Source organism: Topomyia yanbarensis, chromosome 3, assembly GCF_030247195.1.
Source record: "Topomyia yanbarensis strain Yona2022 chromosome 3, ASM3024719v1, whole genome shotgun sequence".
Taxonomy (NCBI): Eukaryota; Metazoa; Arthropoda; class Insecta; order Diptera; family Culicidae; genus Topomyia; species Topomyia yanbarensis.
In genome coordinates, this window is record NC_080672.1 from 65,552,966 (window position 1) to 65,574,902 (window position 21,937).

A 21,937-nucleotide genomic window follows, 5' to 3' on the forward strand; every position below is an offset into this window, starting at 1 on the left:
ACTCAAGAACTTCCTCCGGAGGAAGAGTACAGGTTTTTGGCTGGCTTGATTCTCGACAGTGCGAATCAAGCTCAGACTAAACCAGTACCCAGCGCGAATACCCATGGACGGTCTCCCACCCTGTGGTGGGATAAAGAGTGCTCAGAGCTGTACGCGGAAAAGTCCACTGCATATAAGGCCTTCCGGGAAGACGGGTTACCCGCTAGCTATCTACAGTACGCGTCGTTAGAAAGGCGAATGAAGAGTCTAATGAAAGCCAAAAAACGCAGTTATTGGCGCCGGTTCGTCGACGGGTTAACGAGAGAAACAGCGATGAGCACTCTTTGGGGTACGGCTCGACGTATGCGTAACCGTAATAGTACCAACGAGAACGTGGAATATTCAAACCGTTGGATATTCGCTTTCGCCAAGAAGATCTGTCCGGACTCTGTCCCGGTACAGAAAACGTACCGCGCCGCGTCTTCTCACGATACCGCGAACGAAACACCGTTTTCGATGGTGGAGTTCTCACTTGCTCTCTTATCGTGCAACAATAACGCCCCAGGGTTAGACAGAATCAAATTCAACTTGCTGAAGAATCTGCCTGACACTGCAAAAAGGCGCCTGTTGAATTTATTTAACAAGTTTCTTGAGGGTAACATTGTCCCTTATGAATGGAGGCAAGTGAAGGTCATCGCCATCCAAAAACCAGGAAAACCAGCCTCCGACCACAACTCGTATCGGCCGATTGCAATGCTGTCCTGTATTCGGAAGTTATTCGAGAAAATGATCATGTTTCGCCTCGACAATTGGGTTGAAGCAAATGGCTTACTGTCAGATACACAATTTGGCTTCCGCAAAGGCAAAGGGACGAACGATTGCCTTGCGTTGCTTTCTACAGAAATCCAAATGGCCTATGCTAACAAAGAGCAGATGGCATCAGTCTTCTTGGATATTAAGGGGGCTTTTGACTCAGTTTCTATCAACATTCTGTCAGAGAAGCTGCACCAGCATGGTCTTTCACCAATTTTAAATAACTTTTTGCTAAACCTGTTGTCTGAAAAGCACATGCATTTTTCGCATGGCGATTTAACAACATCGCGATTTAGCTACATGGGTCTTCCCCAGGGCTCATGTCTAAGTCCCCTGCTCTACAATTTTTACGTGAATGACATTGACGATTGTCTTGCCAATTCCTGCACGCTAAGGCAACTTGCAGACGACGGGGTGGTCTCTGTTACAGGGCCCAAAGCTGCCGACTTGCAAGGACCATTACAAAATACCTTGGACAATTTGTCTGCTTGGGCTCTTCAGCTGGGTATTGAGTTCTCCACGGAGAAAACTGAGTTGGTTGTTTTTTCTAGGAAGCGTGAGCCGGCGCAACTCCAGCTTTTATTAATGGGTGCAACGATCAACCAGGTTTTCACATTTAAATATCTCGGGGTCTGGTTCGACTCTAAAGGTACCTGGGGATGTCACATTAGGTATCTGAAACAGAAATGCCAACAAAGGATCAATTTTCTCCGAACACTAACTGGAACATGGTGGGGTGCTCACCCAGGAGACCTGATCAGGTTGTACCAAACAACGATATTGTCGGTGATGGAGTACGGGTGTTTCTGTTTCCGCTCCGCTGCGAACATACACTTCATCAAACTGGAGAGAATCCAGTATCGTTGCTTGCGCATTGCCTTGGGTTGCATGCACTCGACCCATACGATGAGTCTCGAAGTGCTGGCGGGCGTTCTTCCGCTAAAAAATCGATTTTGGGAACTCTCATATCGATTGCTCATCCGATGCGACATTCTGAACCCGTTGGTGATTGAAAACTTCGAGAGGCTCGTCGAGCTTAATTCTCAAACCCGATTTATGGCCTTGTACTTCGACTACATGGCACAGAGCATTAATCCTTCTTCATATACTCCCAGCGGTGTTCGTTTCCTAGATACTTCTGATTCTACTGTATTCTTCGACACATCCATGAAGGAAGAGATTCGTGGAATCCCGGACCATATACGCCCGCAAGTGATCCCCAATATATTTTATAATAAATTCCGAGAAGTCGACTGTGACAAAATGTTCTACACTGACGGATCAAATCTCGATGGGTCCACTGGCTTCGGTATCTTCAACAATACTATCACCGCTTCATTCAAGCTCAATGATCCCGCTTCAGTTTACGTCGCAGAGTTAGCTGCAATTCAGTACACCCTTGGGATCATCGACACTCTGCCCACAGATCACTACTTCATCGTTTCGGACAGCCTCAGCTCTATCGAGGCTCTTCGTGCGGTAAAGCCTAAAAAGCAATTCCCGTATTTTCTGGGAAAGATACAGGAGTCCTTGTGTACGTTATCTGAAAAATCTTATCAGATTACCTTTGTTTGGGTCCCCTCTCATTGTTCTATCCCGGGCAATGAAAAGGCCGACTCATTAGCAAAGGTGGGCGCATTAAATGGTGACATATACGAAAGACCAATCTGCTTCAACGAATTTTTTAGTATTTGTCGTCAGAGGACGCTCAACAGTTGGCAAACCTCGTGGAGCAATGGGGAACTTGGACGATGGCTACATTCGATTATCCCAAAGGTATCAACGAAGCCTTGGTTCGGGGGGATGGATGTGGGTCGGGATTTTATTCGCGTAATGTCCCGACTTATGTCCAATCACTACACCATGGATGCGCATTTGCGGCGTATTGGGCTTGCGGAGAGTAGTCTGTGCGCTTGTGACGAGGGCTATCACGACATCGAACACGTTGTCTGGGTATGCGCCGGGTATTGTGACGCCAGGTCTCAGTTAAAGGAATCCCTTCGGGCCCGAGGTAGACCACCCAATGTACCAGTCCGAGATATGCTGGCAACTCGTGATTTCCCCTATATGTCCCTTATTTATACCTTCATAAAAACGATAAATATCCCAATTTAGCCCCTCTCTTTTATTTCTCGTTTTTAGAGTTTCCTCCTGCCTTGTGGAACCGATCAGCTCCAGAGTGCCACTATGTAACCGCCGTCGCCCTTACCACTACGCCTGCATAGAAGGAAACTGATGCGAGAGCGACTCGAGGTCCGATGACTTTTGAAGGATTCCCCGCGGGTCCGAAGAATACCATCCGCCAATCCGGTACTCGACGACTTACTAGACTGAGGCGCAAATTTGTTCCGCTGATCCCCCTTCCCCCCCCCCCCCCCCAGTTCGAGTTTCTCATAAATATTTGTTCCCCCTTTTGTGTACTAAACTATATTGTTAGTTTTAAGATAACCGTAAAATATTTCGTAAAATACTATTACTTCCCCTCTTGTATATCAAAGTGAATCCCTTGTTTTAAATTTTTTCATAAAAAAATCTTTTGGCCCTCTCTTGTATATTGAATCTTATTTCTAGTCTTAAGATAGCTGTAAACTTTTTTTTTCCTTTGTAAAAAGATATTTCAACATTGTAACCTCCTAGTTTTAAGATATCCAAAATGTAAAAACATAAGCATTTGGCACCGCCAAGCTAACGCATTTGTGCCTATCAAATAAACGAAATGAATAAAAAAAAAGACTTAATTTGGGTTTAAAATCTCAACATCTGAGCCTAAGAATGATTTGAAGAACGTAGAATATTTGAGCTTAGATGCTTTAAGCAATAGTAGTATGTTGAAGTTTTGTGAACCAGTACAGTAAAATCGGTATACCGTAGAAGCCAATGTGAATATATTTTCAAATCATAAACTTCTAGACGTTTTAATAACGTGAAATAAATTGTAAATATATAATTTTTGGGTTGCTTTATCTTGGCAAAAATATTGACCACACATTCATTTTTCTTCAAAAAAATGACGAAAAATTAAGAAAAAGTTCAATAAATTCGTAAATAACGTCAAAACCAGCAGTCTCACTAAAACAAAATGTTCTAACGATCGAATGTGCATTCAATTACCTTCAATCCAACATAATAATATAACGTACTTTTAATTTTAAAGGTAAAATTCATTTTTTCACTGTAACTCGAAAACTGTTCTGCTGCAATTTTTTTGGACCTCATTTTGGGATTCAGAACACGATTTTACGTTGAAAATCACCACTAGCTTATTTAGTTCAGAAATGCTGCAAACTAGTGTAATCACGACAATGATAACGGCAAATGACAAACCTTGAAATTTTTGATGAGCAGTCCAAAAACACTACTGATGTAAACTCAGCCGTTTTCCCGTTACCAACCAATCACCATTTGAAACACTTTATTTTGCAAAAATTGCCAAATTACCTTGAAAATACACGAGTTAAACCATTATTGTAATATAGAAAGTTTTCCATTTTGATAATTTAAAGGTTTTCACTGATCATGACGAACTTGTCAGAATGATAATTTGGAATGCTATAATAATGAATTGGCTTTAAACAACCAGTAATGTTGAAGATATTTGAGATAAATATTTTGTGTCTTCAGCAAAGTTGTTGGCAAAAGCTTGTTCTACAAGTTTGCCGAAGACATAATTTTAATATATACACTTACTAGAAAGTTGGTGAATATATCTCACAATTAAAATAACAACACCCCATGAAAGGGCTTATAGTGTCCGAAGACGTCATTGACCCAAATTTGACGATTTAGGCGTAATTAATAATTCGCAGGGTTTTGGCCAAAAAATCACTGTGAAGTGATGCGGGTTTGGAAAGTGTTGGAAGCATTAAAAAGCCTATCTATATAGATTGACGAAGTAAGTAAATAAGAAAAAACGTGTTTTAATCCACCTAGTGGTGCGATTGTGCCTTTCTCATTTATCCAAACTATAATTCAATAGCTAGTCCTGTTCAATATAATTGCGTAAATGTTTATTGCATTTTTATTAAACTTAGCAAGTATCCCACGAATACCACGAAAGTCGACGCTGACTTGTTTTAAACAAAAACGTATAACCTTAATCAGCATGAGTTCAATGATATCTTCATGTGATAATATTTTGAAATGCTGAGGGAATGGGTTTGGAAGGAGAGAGGGCGGGAGTGGTTTAGTAGAGTGAGAGTGGAGGATGCCTCAGATATTCTATATTTTGTTTCGGATTATCGGTTCAGTCATCACCGAAGAACCGATGTGAATTTAATTGTGGAATGTGCCCGGAATTTGGAACTGTATTTGTTGATAGTGGACAATATATTTAAAGAATGTTTGATTGGCAATCACTCTAGACCTCCGAATCGAAGTAATTTGGTGACCATAACAATAGGTTTTTAGTCTATGAGGTATTACGATTGTAACGGTTCATATGGGAAATTCCAATGTGACTTTACTTAACACCCTGTATCTGCGGAACCAAAAGTCAGAACCGAATGAAATTCAATAGTAGTCAATGGGATTACTGCATCTTTCATTTGAATCAAGTTTGTAAAAATCGGTCAAGAATTCGCTGGGGAATATGTGTGATATTAGCTAAGAAACTTGGCGAGTTCCCCGTGGGCATCATGAACCGTCATAGGTGGCCAATGTGGTCAAAGCGATACAGACATTTTCCGATATCGACATACTGAATCTGTATATGACACTCGACCTTCCGGGCGTCGAAACAGTGGAACCTCCCCATACAAAGTTGTGACAAAATTATAAAAATTGATTTATGTGGCTAAAAATTGGGTTTTTAACTAATTTTGGGTCGCTGAATCCATTTCTGCAATCAGTTTTGAAATTCCATAATTCTTTTTTTTTTTTACTAATTTTATTTAACCCATTTGAAGGCGTTGGTCGTTAAAGGGTTATTATACACGTTAATAATAACAGTCAATAACATCGGATAGCAGAAATGGTTGCCAAAACTAGGAAAAATTGCTAATTTTTCAGTAATATGATGTCGAGTAGGCAACCAATTTGTAAGAAGATTCATGAGCTACAGGGCGTCTCCATATGGGAATTTTCAAAAACATAGATATAACAACTTCAGCGCAAAGATGCGCAAGATGAGGCCTATATATCTTGAAACTACACTAAATTTGGAGTCAGATTCATGATAACTGACCCATGGGAGACCATCTCAAAAATTGGAAGAGGTGTAAAGATAAATTACTGAAACGACATTAAATTTTTCAATTGCTTTTTCTTAATACAGAACAAAGATAAATCATTTCTGTACAAAAAAGTCATATCTATAGTATAGTATATTTATTCTTCTTTCCAAAAAACTTAAAACTACTCCAATCGGTCATGTAACTCTTGGGATATCGCCATTTGAAGTTTGAAGGTGTGAACAATTCTATGGAAACGAATTGATAGAAATCATCGACATCACTTGCTTCAACGACATGTGAACATTTTTTCATCCGATGATCGTAAAATTTCGAGATACGTTTGTTCGAACCAACAGAAAAATAAAATAAATATTTTCGAAAGAATTACAAGAGATTGATTTTTGGGGTTTTGTCACTCGTCGTGCCACTGCACTATGGGTCACAAGGGCGGTTTTTTGGTACAAAAATCAATAACTCCCAAACCGTTCATTTTAGAAAAATTTTGTCTGAGAGAATATTTTTGGAAATTAAATTGGCTTTCTTTTAAAGTAAAATGTAACTAGGGTGGTCCTCTCGAACATTCTTTTCGAAAAAATATTTTTCGAACTAAATGATGTAGCAATATACTTACTTCAGCAAAGTTGTAGAAAAATGTTTTTCAAGTAACATTTTCAAATGCATCAAAGTTATAGCATTATCGGTTTTCATGCTATAATTATTTTTCTTCTTTAACCTAGGGTGTTTCTGAAAAAGTCAGTTTTTTAACTATAACTTTTTAAGTAGTTAGTCTATCTTAATACTCTCTATGAAGCAATTTTAGTACTTTTCATTGCACATATTTTTGCTGAAGAATGTGCATCGATATCATTTTTCGTTATCGAGTTACGATCATTTTTTTAAATAAAAATGATAGTTTTCAATGACCTCTAACTCAAAAGGTTGCAAAAAGTAGCAGCTAAATTTGTACTTTTTTGAAAGCGCATCAAAAATACTACAAAGTATCTCAAAATCAACTTTTGCTTTTTTATCCTTCAGCGAAAAATGTTGTCATCAACATTATGATCAAATGACATCAGCTTACGGCTGTTTTTAACCCTTTCATGCCCAACTTTTTTCTAGTGCATGTAGGGTTTCAAAACTATTTTTCTTTGAAAACGGTTGGGTCAAGAAACACGAAAAGCCTATTTTCATAAAGATAGGTGCTTCCATGGCAGTGTTAGAAGCTGGTCAATTTTTACCTTGTAATGCTCAATGCAATTCTCCTAGAATAATTACAATAGTCCAATTACGTAGAAAACGTAGCCAATGACAGTCTAAATTGATAAGTTTTATCAGTTTTCAATAATATTGCACTATATCGAAGATATATGAAAAAATCAATTTCCGTCGTCAACGTAAACTATCCCTGGCAGCACTGCTCCATCGGAATCCAATCAGACTAATAGCAATAACTTCAGTTCTAGAGCTGATCCTTGTAACTGTTAATACTCAAATTAAAGGCAATAATCACATTAATGCGCCTTACTTGTTTTTGTGAGCAAATCTCGCCTCAATCAAAAGTTATAGCTGTTTAAAAACGTTGTTGTCCACAAACAAAATGGCATGAATGGGTTAAGGGCCTGGTCATCGCCATTTAGCACCTGCTTTACTAGATCAAAAAGTCGAGTTTTTAAATGATTTTTTGAGCTTGTCAAATATATGTACACAAATATTGAAAACGTTAGGCTCAGGCATATATTTATTTTACTGTTCTACATAACTATTTTATTATAATCGACATCATCATAATTATTATAATCACAATCATCAACATCATCAGCATCGTCGTCGCTATAGTTATCTGAATCGTGTTTCTTTTCCCAAAGATTAAGTTTCCTTTTCCTTTTCAAGCACAATTCATGCACTCGGTTTTTTGGACGGCCTATAATTTTGAACATTATATAAACAGTATAAAATGTAGAGCATGTTACTTTGAAAAGCGAATGAATTAAGGATTACCCTTCATTCTGTTCTGAGTAAGCGACGAATTTCTCTGAATACTAGTTTGGGAGGAAGTGCATTTTTTTTGGAACTGTTAACAGCTTCTCAAAATATTTCGAATTTTTATCGAGCACTTTCGTCTCAATTTGATGACTGTCTTTCCAAAATTGATCAAACCTTTTACATGTTTTAATTGCTACAGCTTTTGCATTCCGAGCGAAATTCTTTTTCTCATTTTCTCCCACATCAAATGATCTCATAATTTTCTCAAACCCAGCCTTTATTTTATTTCTATTTTCACCTGTGGTCACTTTCCAAAGATCGAATGATTTTCTTTTATCCATTTTAACGGAACTAATAATACAAAGCACTACACGCGTTCATCAAAGCAGTCGTCGGCTACTGCGATTCGATACATGAATGGGATTGATACCAATTAAACTGTCACGACTCGTGGTGTTGTTGTTTATATAAGACATCGAAGGACAAAAAAGCAAAAGTTGATTTCGAGATATTTGATAGTATTTTTTATGCATTTTCGAAAGAGTACAAATTTAGCTGCTACTTTTTGCAACCTTCTGAGTTAGAGGTCATTGAAAACTATCATTTTTATTTAAAAAAAATGATCGTAACTCGATAACGAAAAATGATATCTTTTCACATTCTTCAGCAAAAATATGCGCAATGAAAAGTACTAAAATTGCTTCATAGAGAGTATTAAGATAGAGTAACTACTTAAAAAGTTATAGTTAAAAAACTGACTTTTTCAGAAACACCCTAAGTTAAAGCATAAAAATAATTATAACATGAAAACCGATAGTGCTATAACCTTGATGCATTTGAAAATGTTTCTTGAAAAACATTTTTCTACAACTTTGCTGAAGTAAGTACCTTGCTATACCGTTTCGTTCGAAAAATAATTTTTCGAAAAGAATGTTCGAGAGGACCACCCTAGTTACATTTTACTTTAAAAGAAAGCCAATTTTATTCCCACAAATATTCTCTCAGACATAATTTTTCTTAAATGAACGGTTTGGGAGATATTGATTTTTGTACCAAAAAACCGCCCCTGTGACCCATAGTGCACTGTGCGTCGGTTAGAAAGTCTATTTTTAGTGTGATTAGCCTTTTTGACTTTCTCATATAAAGAAAGCCTTTGCAATCACTACAAAAATCGATTTTCAAACCGAGGCCCGGAGGGCCGAGTGTCATATTCCATTCGATTCAGTTCGTCGAGATCGTAAAATGTCTGTGTGTGTATGTATGTGTGTATCAAATAATGTCACTTCATTTTCTCAGAGATGGCTGAACCGATTTGCACAAACTTAATTTCAAATGAACGGTATAACGCTCCCATAAGACGCTATTGAATTTTTAATTGATCGGGCTTCCGGTTCCGGAGTTACGGGTTGAAGAGTGTGGTCACACAGCAAATTCCCATATAAACTAGTAACCCTATGATGTCCGAATAATGTAATACATATTCAAATACGTTCAACATTACTTGGATTTTCGGGTCTAGATCACTAATGACCAATTGAAGTAGTTTTGATCACATTGGACACCTATGACGGACCTTGATGCCCCTTGGGAACTCGACAAACTCCCGAGCAAATTTCACACCTATTTCCCAGCAAACTCTTAACCGATGTTTACAAACTTGATTTCAAATGAAAGATATAATACTCCCATTGACTGCTATTGAATTTCATTCAGTTCTGACTTTTGGTTCCGGGGTTACAGGTTGGTAATTGCGGTCACATAGGAATTTCTCATATAAACCGGTACAATTGTAATACCTCATAGTTTTAAAATCTATTGAAATAAACATCAATATACTTCGATTTGCAGGCCTAGATCACTGATGGCGAATCAAAAAGTATTGGAATGTATTGTCCATTATCGATAATTCCGGAAGTCCCGGGGTTCCAGGGAAATTCCAGATCTAAAGTCACTTCGGTCATGACAACCAAATTTCACTAACCTAGTCTCAAATGGAAGGTATAATATGAAGTTCGGTTTTCAACTCTCCATCTACCCGTTCACCTCCTACCTCTCAACCCCCAGTCCACTCTCACCCCTACTCTCTCAGACCAACCTCCCACATGCATTCCTTTCATCCACCCCGTATACTACAATAAGTTAGATGATTCCCGATGCATCCTTCCTCTCCCACTAATTATATCTCTTCCCTTCTCCACCATGAAGTTAACATGAAGACAACATTGCACTCATGCTGATTAAACTATATAAATATTATATTTTTGTTTCTTTCAAATGTGTCAGTATCGACATGTTGCTTATCAGGTTCGTGACAGTCGTACCATTAAATAATAGTTTGGATAAATGAGAAAGGCACAATTGCACCACTAGGTGGATTAAAACAGGTTTTTATATGAGAAAGCTCAGTGGCACGACTTAGACCAAAAGGTGGACTAAAGTCAAAACTTTGCCGTATCGATTCAAATAGGACGGTTTAATGTAATTTTAAATCGCTTGAATCGTTTTTGATAATTAAACATATTAAACCAAAACACTCACTATTCATTAGGGTGCCTCAAAAATATATATTTTACGGAAATTGCTCTTAAAATTTTTGTAGAGTAGATGCACCCTTATTCATCTCATTAGTCAGGGTGTCACATTATTTCTCCGATATCGAGGCTTACAGTGATCGGATTGCGCTTGTATAGATGTCAACAACTTTTTTCCTAAGAAGCAGTACCATAAACAATATGGTTTGAAAAATGTAAAATACTCGCGTTTTAGCGAAGCGAAATGTCGAGTACAACGCACCTTTATTCATCCTGCCGTTTGAGCTAATGCGTTGAATAGAGATAGCAGACAACTAAGGTGTTTAAATGGGTGAGATGAATAGAGGTGGCAAGATGAATTAGGGCACAGTAACACTATATTAATTTTAGTGTGCCAAATCGTTTTTGTTAATAACACTGTAAAAAAAACCTTCACTATACATTAGGGTGGCTAAAAAATAATAATTTTGTTGCGAATGCTCAAAAATTTGTTTTAAGAAATTTTTGTGCGCTGATTTCTTATTTTGGTCATTAAAATATAAATTAACTTTACTATTTATCAGGGTGGCATAAAAATAAACTCTTTTTCGCGTTTATAGTTCATTTAAAATAATCTTAATTCATTTGGATAGTATAGTAAGATCAATATATCAATGCTATACAAATTCTGATCAAAATAATCTTACCAAATAACTAGAACTCAACTCAATTTGACAGTTACTGCGTAAGTTAGCAAGAAATAGTTCCAGAAACATTTTATTTTATTTTTTTTATTCATTTCGTTTATTTGATAGGCACAATTGCGTTAGCTTGGCGGTGCCAAATTCTTTTGTTTTTACATTTTGTATATTTTAAAACTAGGAGGTTACATTGTTGAAATATTTTTTTAAAAAAGAGAAAATTTTACAGCTATCTTAAGACTAGAAATAAGATTCTATATACAAGAGAGGGAGCGAAAGATTTTTTTTATGAAAAAATTTTAAAACAAGGAATTCAATAGTAATAATTTTTAGGAAATATTTACAGTTATCTTAAAACTAACAATATAGTTTGGTACACAAAAGGGGGAACAAATATTTATGAGAAAATTCGCAGGTGTTTTAAGACTAGGGATACAATTCTATTTACAAGATGGGGGACAATAGTTTTAACAAAGAGGTAATTACAACTATCTTAAAACTAGGAATACAGAATACAAATTTGAACTTTTTTAGCGGAGACTTATGCTTGGTCAAGATATTCAGAGGGGGGCTGTAGAAGCAGTTGTATCAAGGACAGGGGAGAGAAAGCGTAGATGGTGACCGGGAGAGAAGAGCAAAACTTGCAACTTTCGCTCAAACGGGAGATCAGCGAAAGATTACCGCCTCAGTCTAGTAGGTCGGATTGGCGGATGGTATTCTTCGGACCCGCGGGGAATCCTTCAAAAGTCATCGGACCTTGAGTCGCTCTCGCTTCAGTTTCCGTAGTGGTAAGTGCGACGGCGGTTACATAGTTGCAGTCTGGAGCTGATCGGTCCCACAAGGCAAGAGAAAGCTTCTAAAACGAGAAATAAAAAGAGAGGGGCTAAATTGGGATATTTGTCGTTTTTATGAAAGTATAAATAAGGGACATATAGGGGAAATCACGATTTGCCAGTATATCTCGGACTGGGACATTGGGTGGTCTACCTCGGGCCCGAAGGGAATCCTTTAACTGAGACCTGGCGTCCAAGTACCCGGCGCATACCCAGACAACGTGCTCGATGTCGTGATAGCCCTCGTCACAAGCGCACAGACTACTCTCCGCAAGCCCAATACGCCGCAGATGCGCATCCAAGGTGTAGTGGTTGGACATAAGTCGGGACATTACACGAATAAAATCCCGACCCACATCCATCCCCCTGAACCAAGGCTTCGTTGATACCTTTGGGATAATGGAATGTAGCCGTCGTCCAAGTTCACCTTTGCTAATGAGTCGGCCTTTTCATTGCCCGGGATAGAGCAATGAGAGGGGACCCAAACAAAGGTAATTTGATAAGATTTTTCAGATAACGTACACAAGGACTCCCGTATCTTCCCCAGGAAATATGGGAATTGCTTTTTGGGCTTCATCGCACGAAGAGCCTCGATGGAGCTGAGGCTGTCCGAAATGATGAAGTAGTGATCTGTGGGCAGAGTGTCGATGATCCCAAGGGTGTACTGAATTGCAGCTAACTCTGCGACGTAAACTGAAGCGGGATCATTGAGCTTGAATGAAGCGGTGATAGTATTGTTGAAGATACCGAAGCCAGTGGACCCATCGAGATTTGATCCGTCAGTGTAGAACATTTTGTCACAGTCGACTTCTCGGAATTTATTATAAAATATATTGGGGATCACTTGCGGGCGTATATGGTCCGGGATTCCACGAATCTCTTCCTTCATGGATGTGTCGAAGAATACAGTAGAATCAGAAGTATCTAGGAAACGAACACCGCTGGGAGTATATGAAGAAGGATTAATGCTCTGTGCCATGTAGTCGAAGTACAAGGCCATAAATCGGGTTTGAGAATTAAGCTCGACGAGCCTCTCGAAGTTTTCAATCACCAACGGGTTCAGAATGTCGCATCGGATGAGCAATCGATATGAGAGTTCCCAAAATCGATTTTTTAGCGGAAGAACGCCCGCCAGCACTTCGAGACTCATCGTATGGGTCGAGTGCATGCAACCCAAGGCAATGCGCAAGCAACGATACTGGATTCTCTCCAGTTTGATGAAGTGTATGTTCGCAGCGGAGCGGAAACAGAAACACCCGTACTCCATCACCGACAATATCGTTGTTTGGTACAACCTGATCAGGTCTCCTGGGTGAGCACCCCACCATGTTCCAGTTATTGTTCGGAGAAAATTGATCCTTTGTTGGCATTTCTGTTTCAGATACCTAATGTGACATCCCCAGGTACCTTTAGAGTCGAACCAGACCCCGAGATATTTAAATGTGAAAACCTGGTTGATCGTTGCACCCATTAATAAAAGCTGGAGTTGCGCCGGCTCACGCTTCCTAGAAAAAACAACCAACTCAGTTTTCTCCGTGGAGAACTCAATACCCAGCTGAAGAGCCCAAGCAGACAAATTGTCCAAGGTATTTTGTAATGGTCCTTGCAAGTCGGCAGCTTTGGGCCCTGTAACAGAGACCACCCCGTCGTCTGCAAGTTGCCTTAGCGTGCATGAATTGGCAAGACAATCGTCAATGTCATTCACGTAGAAATTGTAGAGCAGGGGACTTAGACATGAGCCCTGGGGAAGACCCATGTAGCTAAATCGCGATGTTGTTAAATCGCCATGCGAAAAGTGCATGTGCTTTTCAGACAACAGGTTTAGCAAAAAGTTATTTAAAATTGGTGAAAGACCATGCTGGTGCAGCTTCTCTGACAGAATGTTGATAGAAACTGAGTCAAAAGCCCCCTTAATATCCAAGAAGACTGATGCCATCTGCTCTTTGTTAGCATAGGCCATTTGGATTTCTGTAGAAAGCAACGCAAGGCAATCGTTCGTCCCTTTGCCTTTGCGGAAGCCAAATTGTGTATCTGACAGTAAGCCATTTGCTTCAACCCAATTGTCGAGGCGAAACAAAATCATTTTCTCGAACAACTTCCGAATCCAGGACAGCATTGCAATCGGCCGATATGAGTTGTGGTCGGAGGCTGGTTTTCCTGGTTTTTGGATGGCGATGACCTTCACTTGCCTCCAGTCATGAGGGACAATGTTACCCTCAAGAAACTTGTTAAATAAATTCAACAAGCGCCTTTTTGCAGTGTCAGGTAGATTCTTCAGCAAGTTGAATTTGATTCTGTCTAACCCTGGGGCGTTATTGTTGCATGATAAGAGAGCAAGTGAGAACTCCACCATCGAAAACGGTGTTTCGTTCGCGGTATCGTGAGAAGACGCGGCGCGGTACGTTTTCTGTACCGGGACAGAGTCCGGACAGATCTTCTTGGCGAAAGCGAATATCCAACGGTTTGAATATTCCACGTTCTCGTTGGTACTATTACGGTTACGCATACGTCGAGCCGTACCCCAAAGAGTGCTCATCGCTGTTTCTCTCGTTAACCCGTCGACGAACCGGCGCCAATAACTGCGTTTTTTGGCTTTCATTAGACTCTTCATTCGCCTTTCTAACGACGCGTACTGTAGATAGCTAGCGGGTAACCCGTCTTCCCGGAAGGCCTTATATGCAGTGGACTTTTCCGCGTACAGCTCTGAGCACTCTTTATCCCACCACAGGGTGGGAGACCGTCCATGGGTATTCGCGCTGGGTACTGGTTTAGTCTGAGCTTGATTCGCACTGTCGAGAATCAAGCCAGCCAAAAACCTGTACTCTTCCTCCGGAGGAAGTTCTTGAGTGGATTCGATTTTAACGGATATCGCGGTCGCGTAACTCTTCCAATCAATGTTCCGTGTGAGGTCATACGATACATTGATTGTTTCCGATGGTCTTGAACCGTTAGCAATTGAAATCACGATAGGCAAATGATCGCTACCGTGGGGATCAGGGATCACCTTCCACATGCAATCTAACTGTAGCGATGTCGAGCAAAGCGATAAATCCAACGCGCTTGCGCGTGCTGGTGGTGTAGGAATCCGCGTCATTTCTCCCGTGTTTAAGATGGTCATGTTGAAATTATCGCAAAGATCTTGGATTAATGTTGATCTATTATCATCATGAAGACAGCCCCATACCGTACCGTGCGAGTTAAAGTCTCCCAGAACTAGCCGCGGTGCCGGTAAGGATTCCGTGATATTACAAAGCGTTCGGTGCCCTACCGAGGCTCTAGGAGGAATGTAGATGGAAGCAATGCAAAGGTCTTTACCTTTGATTAGAACTTGACAAGCGACAATTTCAATGCCTGGTGTCGAAGGGAGGTTAATTCGGTTGAAAGAATAGCACTTTTTGATCCCCAAAAGTACTCCTCCATAGGGGTTTTCTCGATCCAGACGAATTATATTAAAGTCGTGGAAGTTGAGATTTATATCGGAAGTTAACCAAGTTTCACATAATGCGAAAGCATCACATTTTAAACTATTTAGTAAAAATTTAAAGGAATCGATTTTCGGGAGGATACTTCTGCTGTTCCACTGTAGAACAGTGATCGAATCGGTGACCTCGTTCGATGACTTAGCCATCGAAGGATACGATCGCTGCAAGGAGGGGCCATTTAGTAGTCAACTGCTTCAAAAATGTTTGCACTATAGGGAGAAAACGTATCAGAAGGCTTTTAAGAGGACCAGTAACATTGAAAGCTGTGAAAATTAAGTCCACTATGTCAGAAAATTTCATTAGTCCGCTACTGGACTGAGTATCTGTTTGAAAAAAGGGGACACTTGGGGTTTTTGGTGTCCCTGGAAGTGGTGGGTACTCCTTGTTAGAACTAATATTTCCAAGTCCTGGAGCAAATTGCTTCGGCTTTTGTGCACCACTTCCGTTGGATTTATTGATTGCGGTTGGCGCACTCTGAGTGGACGACACCTTGGCACCCTTACGAGGCAATGTAGGGGAGGCTGGATTTCTCCTCTTCCTGGATTCCCCTGGGTTAACCAATGATGTTCCCTCTTGTGGGTCGTCAGATTCTTGCTCAACGCCAGCCAAAAGAGCAAAGGAATTTTCGGAAGGGACAGATGGCGAAGCATTCTTTAGCATTTCTGCATAAGAGTGCCTCGAGCGATCCTTAAGGGAGCGCTTAATTTTATCCCCGCGCTGCTTGTACGCCGGGCATGACTTAAGAGCATGCGGAGGGCCCCCGCAGTAAATACACTTCTCAGTTTCTCCACCGCAAGCGTCATCCTCATGCTCTCCCTCGCATTTGCCGCACCGTTTTTTATTGCCACAATAAGTGGCTGTGTGGCTCAGTTGCTTGCAATTGCTGCAGTTCATTACCCGCGGTACAAATAGGCGAACAGGTAGGCGAACCTTATCCAGGAGGACATAGTTGGGAAGAGCAGATCCGGAGAAAGTCACCCGAATCGAGTCTGACGGAGAATAAGTTGTCTTATCATCTTCAGTTTTTGCGGAATACAATTGCTTGCATTCCAGAATTTTCACCTTTTGAAGTGAAGGGTCCTTAAAGCAGCCAACCCCGTACTTCAACAGGTCTTCGCACTTTAGACTCGGTTCGGCGACGACCCCATCGATCTCCACAACTCTACAAGGCATATACACTTTGAATTGCTTCGTAAAACGCTCGCTGCGAGCAATCTGGTTTGCCTGGTCGAGGTCATTTACTATAACGCGTATCTTATTAGCTCGAACACGTGTTATCTGAGCCACGGACGGGTAGTTGGCAGTCAGCTCCCGTGAGATTTCTAGAATATTGGGCGATTTCGTGTTGGGCCGGAAATACACCACCCAGGGTCCAGTCGAACTGGCTGGGTATGTTTTAATACGGGGAGGACTGGGGGAATCAGGGGAGGGAGTAATTTCGGGTTTATCCGGTATATCCATGGGAATATCATTCCCATCCAATGTTACTTCGCCCTCGGCCATTTAGGCACGAGGATAACACGTGGTGTAAACGAGAGATGAAACTTATATTCAGGGGAAAGGGCAGAAGTAGAGACCGATCGGGGAAAGGGAAATGAAAGAAAAAAAAATACTTAGCTTATATAGCGGCGATTCCGGCCATTCTGGTATTCACTTCACCAGCCTGGGCACCGGCGAACAAAGACTGCCTCGAACAATGGTTGACCTTCACTAACAATTTATTCTTGTTCACTTTATGCACAGCACCAGAAAACGAACTGCTTCGATCGAGAGCTCGGAGAGTTATGAAGAAACATTTTATGACATATTTCAAATTAAATTAACCCTTTCATGCCCAACTTTTTTCTAGCGTATGTAGCGTTTCAAAACTATTTTTCCTTGAAAACGGTGGGGTCAAAGAACACGAAAAGCCTTTTTTCATAACGATAGGTTCTTCCCTCGCAGTGCTAGAAGATGCTCAATTTTTACCTTCCAATGCTCAATACAATTCTCCTAGAATATTTGCAATAGTCAAATGGCCTGGAAAACGTAGCCAAAGACAGTTCAAATTGATGAGTTTTATCAGTTTGCAATAATATTGCAACATAACGAAGATATCAGTCTATTCTCAACCACCAAAGGCATCAGTCACAATACCAGTGTACTCTCTGCTGCTACCCAAGCCAGCGCAAGCAGTTGCTTTTTTCTTGTGCAAAGTGGCCATTAAAAGATTCATGTCGTATATCGGAGAAGTGGAATCAATCACGGATGATACGTGGAAGAACTACTTTCCAGGTATTTCAAATGGTGTTTTTGTGGTGAGAATGCGGATAGACCAACCCATTCCCTCCTACCTTACCCTGCAGTACACAACAGAAGGAGATGATACCATTATACAGCGAACTCTATGTACATATCAAGGACAAACTAACACGTGCCAGTTCTGTGAACAAACGGCACATTACGGACAACCCTGCCCAGAAACCGCTAAGAAAAGCTCATCTACAGAAAGAAATACCAACACTCAGTCTCCAATATCATTCCCTGAGCCACAAACGGTTGCCAAATTTGTGGCCGCTGTTCAAGCAATAATGACAACTGCGAAAGCCGCGTCAAGTACCACAAACTCAACAGCTAATTCAGGCAACGAGGGAGCTACTAGTAATGACGGAGGGTTCACGGTCGTGACCCGAAAGGGAAAGCAGTTAGGAACAACACCTGATCGCGAACATCAAGGCAGTAACCCCGATGATGACCCGGACATGTGCGAAGATGACAAAGATACAAATGACCCCGTGATATAGTTGACGTGAACGCAAGGATTTCCCCGACACGAAAACGGATCTCCGCGCGCAATGGCAAGTCGCGCGTACGGGATCGATCTTAGCATTAATTGTTTATTATTTTTATTGTTTACATCATGTAAATATATAAAAGACCCACGGCTCCGTAAAGCTAACGCCTTGAGCCATGCCAAATAAACGAATTTAAAAAAAAAAAATAACGAAGATATATGAAAAATTCATTTTCCGTATTTAACGTAAACTGTCCCTGGCAGCACTGCTCCATCGGAATCCAGTCAGACTAGTTGCAATAACTTCAGTTCTAGAGCTGATCCTTGTAACTGTTAATACTCAAATGAAATGCAATAATCACATTTATTAGCCTTACTTGTTTTTGTGAGCAAATTTTGTCTCAATCAAAAGTTATAGCTGTTTAAAAACGTTGTTGTCCATAAACAACATGGGCATGAATGGGTTAAAAGCTTTCAAAACTATTACTAAACCAACTAGTGACTTATTTTTGGCAATTTTACGATGTAATTTCATCACACGGAGAATTTTGATGCAATGCATAAAATCAAGCGCTTCTTTGAAAAACGAAAATAACCGAATGTACTTCGTATGGTCAAATAATGCAAAAAACATTAGAGTTATGCCCTTCAAAAAGCTGTCAACATTTTATTTTACGTTAAAATCACCTAGAATCTCGCAAAAATATATCTGATGCCTCAGTTGATACGAGAAAAATATTAGCAAGTATATTGCGTAACCTTCATATATGGACTTAAGTCTGGGCTCGTCCCACTGTGGAAAGGCAAAAACAGCTCAAGCAGCATAAAGCAGGAGGATAAATTTCTTCTAAAACGTGTTCATGAATGAAAAATTCTGCATTTGTGCTACAAATCATATTTCCTATAGAAATGAAATAAAGCATATAAAACATTTTTTCATTATTTGTCCGACGTCAAAATGTCCATTAATTTTTTAATGTGTTGAAAAAAATCGTGCGTTTTTGTATTAATCCCACAATCCACGACAACGAATGATAGCATTCATCGCCGCTCTGATACAATTTACTGGTAGAGATTCGAGTACAGTGAAACCATTCCCACCAAACATGAAAAACAAAATCATATTTTCTATTATTGGAACGGACAAAGATCCAATACTCCATATAACCGCTAGGTAATCGGATCCCGAAGCAGGAACGTGATAGGATCACATCCAGTCGATATAAAAATCCCCAAGTGATCTTAAATTTGTCATGTGTCATGTAACTTGATGACTGAGTTATCGGTTGTCGCCATGGGTTTAGTTTTTTCTTCGTAAGAAACAAGCTTTAGTTGTTTAAAATTGAATCACACATTGGAAAATGCTCGTTCGAATCGTAACTCAATAAAACCATAATGTTTTATCCTTCTGAAAGAAATAATTCCAATTACGGTTTTATCGACCATCCACCACATCAACTAATCTCCATTATTCCACCGTCTGTCCGAAGCACTAGCAAAGATAATAGTAATAATAATTGAGACAACCATACCGTAATCAGCAATCGTCGCTTTTCCTCTCCACTCGGCAAACCATTATTATCCAATTCACGCTCTTACACTAGCTGTAATCACACTTTTTTTTCAGCATCCGCCAGACGAGCTACGGCATCCGGCAAGTGTGCTTCCGTCGATTTTCCGACGGCTAGGCTAGGTACTGGAGCTGTGTCAATTCCGCCCCTCGCCGCTGCTTTGTCGTAGTGCACTCGGTTGGAAAAATCACTGCATTTACTCGAAACCGTACCGCTATCTATCTAGCTGTAGAACGAATCCCTCCGACCAAGTATCAAAGCGCATACTTTCACTTCACTTGACTGATGAGGAGCTGAGGGACAAGGCACCACCTTCCCCTCCTCCTACCCTTTGCGATAGTGGAATATTGAACAGGTGAAAATTGCAAGCTTTTCCTTCGCTCCGTGTACATATACAATTTTTCAACTTGTGTCACTTCACATATAGAATCAAAAGCACGTGTGATACCACGACGCACTAATACTTTTCGTTGGTGAGGTGTTCGTTTTTTCCTCTTTCTTGTATTTAACTTTTTTCCTTTTGAATGGTTTTTACGCCTCATTTACATACTTTCCACTATTTTAAAGATAATATTGCTTTCGAAACACAGTAAGTAGAAACATCAATTTGAGAGCACTTTCGGTTGATTTCTTTTCACCCAGTTGACCATCGAATAAAGAACTACAACAGCAAATGACGTCACACGCACACAGGCAGAGAACATTCTAAGCCACTTTACGCCGTAACAGAAACCACATAATAACATACCCTGGGAACCTTCTTCTTCTTCTACATAGAACCCGGCAAAACTAGAACTAGAACCGATAATCCGAAACCGGAAAAATCATCTAACCGACATTTGATGAAACGACACTACACATGCACTGGTTCCGTAAAACTTCCTCGCATCCCCACATCAACGGCATCATCATCATCAATCAGTTTCTGCCAAGAGCCCTCACAGCAGTGAAGAGTTCGGATCAACATTCCGCGCGATACCCGTCCGGGACGGTCGGTAGGATGGCCACATGTTCGTGGTGAAAGACTGCGACCAACTGTTGACGATTGCTGGCCGAGCGGAGAAACACCTAGCTCAGCTGCTGGGAAAGAAGTGCCCTTCCAGGTTCGGTGGCGTGGCACTCACGGGCGCCCGTGCCGATGGATGGTAATAAACAAGTGCTAGTTCTCAGTGTCAGGGTGGCGCGCTTGCGCCATCGTCATCCCCGTCGTCGTCGTCGTCTCTCCGGTGGACTTTCAGGAGTGGTAGCAGCACCCTGTTGCTTCACGGACTACCACACTTCGGTTAGGGCAGCGCTTGCACAGTGAGAGTCGGCTGACGGCGTGCCGGTGCTACCTACTTGTGCGATGGGGTGAGTGGTTGGAATGGTAGCAAAAACTACAAAGATGTTATTCGCGCCGTTTGAGAATGTGGTAATTAAATTCATCGCTCTTCATGGCAATCAAGTTATTTGTTTATATAAAATCAATGACACTGCTAAGAAAGCAAATCGAGGGACCATCATTAGCTTCCAACTGTTTACCATGGACCGGACTCGGTTGGAAGTACAACCAATGCGGATTTCACTATTCTTGCTGAGTTAGCGCTTCTTTGCATTATTGTGTAGTCTCTAGCTGTAATAGCTGTATACTAATAGCAGTTTTTTGACCGGGATTGTATATTAAGCGGTTAAAATGTCTTCAGAAAACATTCACTCTTTTTGGTGGTGGTATCCAACGGGGAAAACAGATCGATATAATGAGTTAAACGCAAACATGTGAAAAAATTCCTCCCAGGGGCAAGAAACGAACTTACAACCCTTATGTTCTTTCTTGGACACCATCATATTCCTGGAACAGCATGATGGTTTGTGCATTGGGCCGGAGTCTCAAGGGTTGCAAGTTCGAATCTTGCCTCTGGGGGAAATTTTTTTCACAACATTGTTTTCGGTCACTCACCATATCGATCTGTCTTCCCCGTTGAATACCACCACCAAAAAGTCTTAAATAAGGTATTTGGGCAGTCACCCTGACTCGCTAAAACAACTACTCTTGTCACCGAACCAGATTCCTCCCTGACACTCTAGTCTAACTACTTAGTAGTAAATTCCTTCATTAAAACTAGAGCACCACTGCTCGATAAA

At 40.6% G+C, this 21,937-nt stretch overlaps 1 protein-coding gene across 3 annotated transcripts in view; it reads right to left on the reverse strand.

The window, feature by feature from the left end:
* Positions 1-21,424, reverse strand: part of LOC131691329 (potassium voltage-gated channel subfamily KQT member 1-like) — a 523,220-nt gene extending 501,796 nt beyond the window's left edge. For all 3 annotated transcript variants that reach the window (XM_058977632.1, XM_058977630.1, XM_058977631.1), the window contains exon 1: positions 19,778-21,424. The gene's annotated coding sequence lies outside the window, so the exon portion shown is untranslated. The remainder of the gene's footprint in view (positions 1-19,777) is intronic.
* Between the last annotated feature and the right edge of the window lie 513 nt (positions 21,425-21,937).